General features: G+C 42.0%; 1 protein-coding gene across 3 annotated transcripts in view; it reads right to left on the bottom strand.

The window, feature by feature from the left end:
- Positions 1 to 5,709, bottom strand: part of FRS2 (fibroblast growth factor receptor substrate 2) — a 110,656-nt gene extending 104,947 nt beyond the window's left edge. Inside the window, exon 1 of one of the 3 annotated variants that reach the window (XM_069584673.1) lies at positions 5,525 to 5,709. The gene's annotated coding sequence lies outside the window, so the exon portion shown is untranslated. Of the gene's footprint in view, positions 1 to 4,821; positions 5,323 to 5,524 lie in introns of those variants that run through there. The other 2 variants (XM_069584675.1, XM_069584674.1) reach the window with 2 other exon arrangements.
- Positions 5,710 to 6,000: the final 291 nt, after the last annotated feature.

Consider the following 6,000-nt stretch of genomic DNA (forward strand, 5'->3'; position numbering starts at 1 on the left):
TTCTCTAGAAAGCATTTCGAATACTGATATGCATACAAGGTTTACTTGCTACATTAAATAAAGCTTTTCTAACTCTAGCTTCAACAATTCTACAGAAGAGGTGAAAAGGAAAGCCAGTTTCTGCTACTTCACTATGTCAAAGGCGAGTGACTTATTTATCTTCTTGGCTAATCAGCAGAGGAATGACTGACAGCAGCACCCCCAGGCAGCCCCCACAGTTCACCAGTTTCCTCCTGGGACTCTGGTTGAGAAACATAGCTTTAAACAAATAATTTGGAGCAAGCTGTTTGAACTCAACTGAAAACCATCTGAGTTGCTCCTTGAAATATGCTGTAGGTATTCATGTAAAACTTGACAAATTCAAATTCAATGAGGTGAGAATGACAATACAACCCCTATAGGGTAATCGAAGGGTAGACTGTAAGCCAAACCTTGAATATGCATAAATATGTTGAATGAGTACTCTTCCCTAATCTCCTGGTTCTGTTTAACCAAGATTTTAGATTTCACAGAGCCATAATCTTAAAAAAAAAAAAAAAGGTGGAGTGGGGTGGGGGTGGTTACTTTTATTCTGCCAAAGACATTTAAAAAGAAAATAACTACCAATTACTATCACCATTATTTCATTTAAAAAATTAATATTCTGATACCAAAAATGGTAAAAGATAATTTTAGAAAAACATATTATCTTCTAAATTCAATAAATGTAGCTTTCTGAGAAGTTCATTCATTCTCATTTCACTTCAGACAAGTGACAACTCTGTCGTGGACTGACACCACTCCACGGTCCAGCACTTGGGAACCACAGGTCTAAGCAGTTAACCTCCACCTGGAAAAAGAAAGCAATGGTAGGACATGCCCAAACCAAATATTAACCTATTCAATAATGAGGAAATCGAGGCTTTCTTCATTGGAGGGGTTTAGAGGCTCTCCCAAGATCACAGACCAAGAATTCTGACATTAGTTCAGTTCAGTTCAGTCGCTCAGTCGTGTCCGACTCTTTGCGACCCCATGGACTGCAGCACGCCAAGCCTCCCAGTCCATTACCAACTCCCAGAGTTTATGCAGACTCATGACATAGGTCTGTCTTATTCCAGAGTCCGAGTTCCTAATCACTATGCTAAATTTCCTCTAATATTCTTCCAGTGGTTTAAAAAAAAAAAATCCATCCTAATCCAGTCACCTTTGTGACCAGCGACAACCGAGGAATGTCCCAGACAGCTGGCAGGAGTGAGAGGTGTACTCCCTGGCCATCGCTCAGACTGAAGCTAAATGGAACTCCTGACCTTTGCCTTATTAATACCAGGCTCACTGCAACTAAGCTAACCAGCTCAGACAAAGCACACACAAACCCCACTGCCTCCAACAACACTGACACAGGACTCAGGATGTTCCCAAGCGCCTGTGACAAGAGTGAAAAACATATTCCTAAAAAACAAAAGGAATATACTAATTCTCAAGAAGGAAATAAACACTTCCATAATAATTTAATCTAAAAATAATCAACTTGCCCTCAAAAAGTTACAACTCTAAGCCTCATTCTGCAAATAACTACCATTTTTTTACACACCGATATACAGGTTCCCTTAAATATTTAAACAGGAAACCACAGGAAATTTTATACATCTATATAGTTCTTAAATACTTTCAAAATTAAAATGAATAGTTTTTAATATATGTATCATTATATGGTAAGTGTCTTATCATTCTCTCTAAAATAATCCAAACATTAGAGACAAAACTACTCATGTTAATCAAAAGTACTTACAAAAGGGAGTTGGAAGAAAAATATGCAATTAAATACCATTTTCTATGAAAGGCACTGCTAGCAGCCAGTAGTAATCCAAGGGACAAAAATTGTCTTTGAATAATCAGAAATTAATGATATTGAAACCAAAATTGAAAGTCATACATATAAAGAGAATACAATGACAGAGAATTTTCCAAATCCTCACATATCACTTGCCAACAAATGTCCAAAAGAAACGACCAAACAGCTCTAAAGTAACCAAAGACTGACATTGAACCAAATGAGTCTGAAACAGTCCCTCCTCCCTGAGATAGAGTAATGATAGCACAGTATTCTTAGGAGTACAGCAAGAAAGTTGTTTCCCAATCAGATTTTCAATGATCAGATTCTTTCTACGCCATTTGAGTCTACAATGTGAGGGAGCAGTACACAGACTACCAAAATTTTTACTCACTGAATAAAACTATCTATCCATCTATCTATCTAGTGTTTTTTCCTTCTGTTTTAAACAGATGCCATCTAAAATAAAGGGTTTTTTTTTTGGGGGGGGGGGGGTCTAGACTCTCCCTTGACTCTTTCATCTTCTTAAACAGATTCAACGAATACATCTATTTATATTATTCTCTACACCAATGTTTAATATATGCCTGGCACTGACCTCTCTCATGAACTCCAAACCCATATTTTCAAAGAATTCTGACTATTTTCAGTGTTTGTTAAGTATATAAAAAACTCACTATACTAAAAACTGATCTCACTATGCACCTCCTTGCCCATATTTTTAGTAATACCACCAGTGCCGTCACCTACAATCAAAATGAGTGTAATCTTCAGCCTCCAATTCCTCCAAATCTTTCTCAACAATCCCTACTCCCGCCCACCTACCTAAATCATGATACCCTCACTGCCTTTTCCTATTATTTATATTCTCTTGAAAATTGGCTTTATACAACAAATCATTCTACATGCTACACTATTAAACCTTGGTAGTTTCTCATTACCTCCCAAATACTCTGAAATACAGCATTTAAACATGTTCTACAATCTAGTCCCAATTTATATTTCAAACCTCATCTCTTATTCCCCAAAATGAACCCTATATCCTAGGTAAGCTGGTCTACATACTTTCCTCTGAGTACATAATGAACTTTCCCACCTCCATACTCGTGCTCACATCATTCCCTTTATTTAAAAAGCCTTCTTCATCCACCTACTTCCAGCCCCTAAATTTTTGTCTTAGAAAAGTCTTACCCTCTGTAATGTTGAACTCAGGCTGCTGGTTTATTGGGATTAGCATGTTGTAGCAAAAACACACAGGTTTTGGCCCTAGACAGACTTGTATTCAAACTAGGGCTCAGTTACCTGCTACTACAGAGTCCAGATAAGTCACTTAAGTATCAGTGACCTCATTATTAAGAAATATGCTCAGATATTGTTGTGAAGCTTAGAAAAGGTATGTAAAGCAACTAGCACAGAGCCTGGTATGCATGAAATGCTCAATAAATAATAGCTTCAGAGCTAACTTTAAAAGCATTACTATACCTCTACCACCTTCCATTTTACTCTAGATAAAAATGAACCCATTTTCCTTTCATACAACTCCAAACTTAGGTCAAACCACTCACATAGGAAGTATTTATTTTTATATGCTGTAAATTATTATACAAATATATGACATCGCCTAGATTTCAAATTCCTTAAGACTCAAGACTTAATCTTTGCATCCTCTAATGCCTAGCAGTGGTTTTCATGAAGCACAAAGCACTCATCTCCAATTAGAAAAAAAAAATTTAATATGCCTAAATATTTAATACGCTCTTCATGACTTCTGACACACCTTAGAAAATTACTGCCAAAACATGAAGCTTAGTTGTTATGGCTGTATCTTTTCTTGCTCCTACATGGTTGCCTAACAAACTTTGATGCCTAACACGGCAATATCTGTTGAACTGACTTGAATAATATAATTTCCAATGCAAATGTTCAGTATCTGCTGAATTAACGTGAGCATAATTAAATTTACTTTGGGCAGCTGATTTTTCCTTTTTCTATTCTTACAATTCTTGAAATCTTTGCCTTCAAAACACACTATCACACCTTCAGTACGAATTCATAACCGTATCTAACCTGACTCCTTTTCCAGATCCTCTCAATTTCAATATCCCAAGCACTTCAAATAGCTGAGAATCTACAGTTTCTATCTAAATCTAAAAGTTGGGCAACTAGTCTTCACTCCACAATCTTTTGCAGGGACTTTAAAAATCATCCACCCTTTACCTGTAGAAGATCAACAATGGTGAAATCAATTTTCTTGTGCATAAGACAGCTCCCAGAATAGTCACTTCAGTCTATTTTCCCTAATTCATGAGATTACTCCCTTCCGGTGGTGGAAGGAGAATGAGCCAAGTACTCCCAAAAAAACTAGAGCATAAGTCCTAATACAAGCACAAGATGAGAAGTACAGGAAAGTGTCACTGGTTTCACAAAGGTGGTGAGCATATGCTCTGCACCGCAAAAGTAATGGTTATCTGCTGGCAGTCAAAATCAACAGTAACTGTATTCCTTTATGATCGTAATTTTAAAATCACTAGTAAATGTGGGAAATCGTATTTCCTACAAACCTTTCGGGTGCTGTTTATTACCTAAAACCTGTTCGCTAAAAACAACGACCTACATCACTTTCTCCTCTACGAAAGACTCAATTTATCTGAAGTAAACATCTAATATTATAAAACAACAGCAAAAAACAACAACAACAAAAACACCTCTGGCCACCTGTGTGAACCTCTGCATTGCAGCAACAGCTGTAACAGTCTAAGGAATCTCCTTGGAGTTACAGGGCACAATTTTTCTTTAAAAGTTAAGAAAAATGACAATTCCAAACATGAAGGTAAACAAACTTTAAGAAAGGGAGGGTATAATAATTCTCCAACCCTACGCAGTCAATTCTTACAACAACCGCAGACTGAACTCACCAAACCACTTTGACTTCAGATAGCCACAGAAATTAGGAGTGCCGATTAGAGAGTAGCATCATTCCTAACGTCGGCGGAGAAAATAAGGGAACTTACCTGAACTCCTGATTTTCCTCAAGCAAGTTTGTTGTTTTAAGAAGTGACTTCAACAAGAGCTTGAGTAAGCTTTCCAGTGAGTAAAGATCATGGGAGGCATGCTGGTGCCACACTGCCCTACGCCTCCAACACCGGTCCCAAGCGCAGTCCAAACCGATCCTGAGCAACCCCTACACCAGTCTAGACGGAAAGCCTTGCAGAAGATCTCTGGTGTCTACACACGCATCGCCCCGCCCTGGGACCGAAGAGAAGACACTCCTGGGACCCCAGCTAATTACTGAGCCGGACGACAGACCTAGAGATCGCCAAAGTCAACTACAGCCCACGATTGAATCTGACGTCCAGATTCCCAGCCCCGGGTCGGACACAGAAAAACCAAATCCCAGAGACAGCGAGAGGATATAGGGGAGCAGAAATGAGGGGGCTGGATGGACAGAGGCCCAGCCCATTCTTAACTCTCCCAACAGCAACAACAGCTCCGGGAACCCACTCCCTGGCTCCGCCCCGCCCACCCCACGGCCCCCACCGCCCGCTCCTTCCAGTCCCCCTGGCTCGGCGAAAACCGCGGCGGTCGACAACCCCCTTTCTCGAACCCCGACAGCCCAGCCCGCAGCCTGGAGCCCAGAGCGGGTTAGCGGGGGCCCGAGAGCGCCAGCCCCGACGCGGCCCGCGGCCGTCGCAGTTCACTCCCCCGGCCACTCACCGTCGGCCCGGGAGGTGAGAGGGGCCAAGGCGCGGGTCGACCGGCGCTAAACCCTGGGCTCCCACACGGATAGGAGCCCCTCCTCAGAGCCGACCAAGCCTCAGCGGCTGTGCCTACAAGGCCTCTCTACGGCCCGAACCCTAGAAAAGCACTTCCGGGGGAGCGGGGGAGGGAAGGGTTTTGGCACCGGAACTGCTCGCGGGCTGGAGCTGCCAGGGCCTCCCAAGCGGGACGGGGCGGGGCCTCTGCCGCCGGCGCCCGCAAAGCCGCCCCCGGGCTCCTTGCTAACCCTTTCTGCCCCGCGGCTCCGCCTTTCCCCAAACTCCGGGTGAATCGTTTACAGCTCTTCGACGTGTTCTACTCAGGCCACCTGATTTTACAGAGGAGAAAACTGAGGCTCAGAAGATTTAGGTGCAAAGGTCCAGCGCCTTCACCCGCCTTCCGACCCTCTCCAGTATTCTTACCACCCCACTTTG

Source organism: Ovis canadensis, chromosome 3 (genome assembly GCF_042477335.2).
Source record: "Ovis canadensis isolate MfBH-ARS-UI-01 breed Bighorn chromosome 3, ARS-UI_OviCan_v2, whole genome shotgun sequence".
Lineage (NCBI taxonomy): Eukaryota > Metazoa > Chordata > Mammalia > Artiodactyla > Bovidae > Ovis > Ovis canadensis.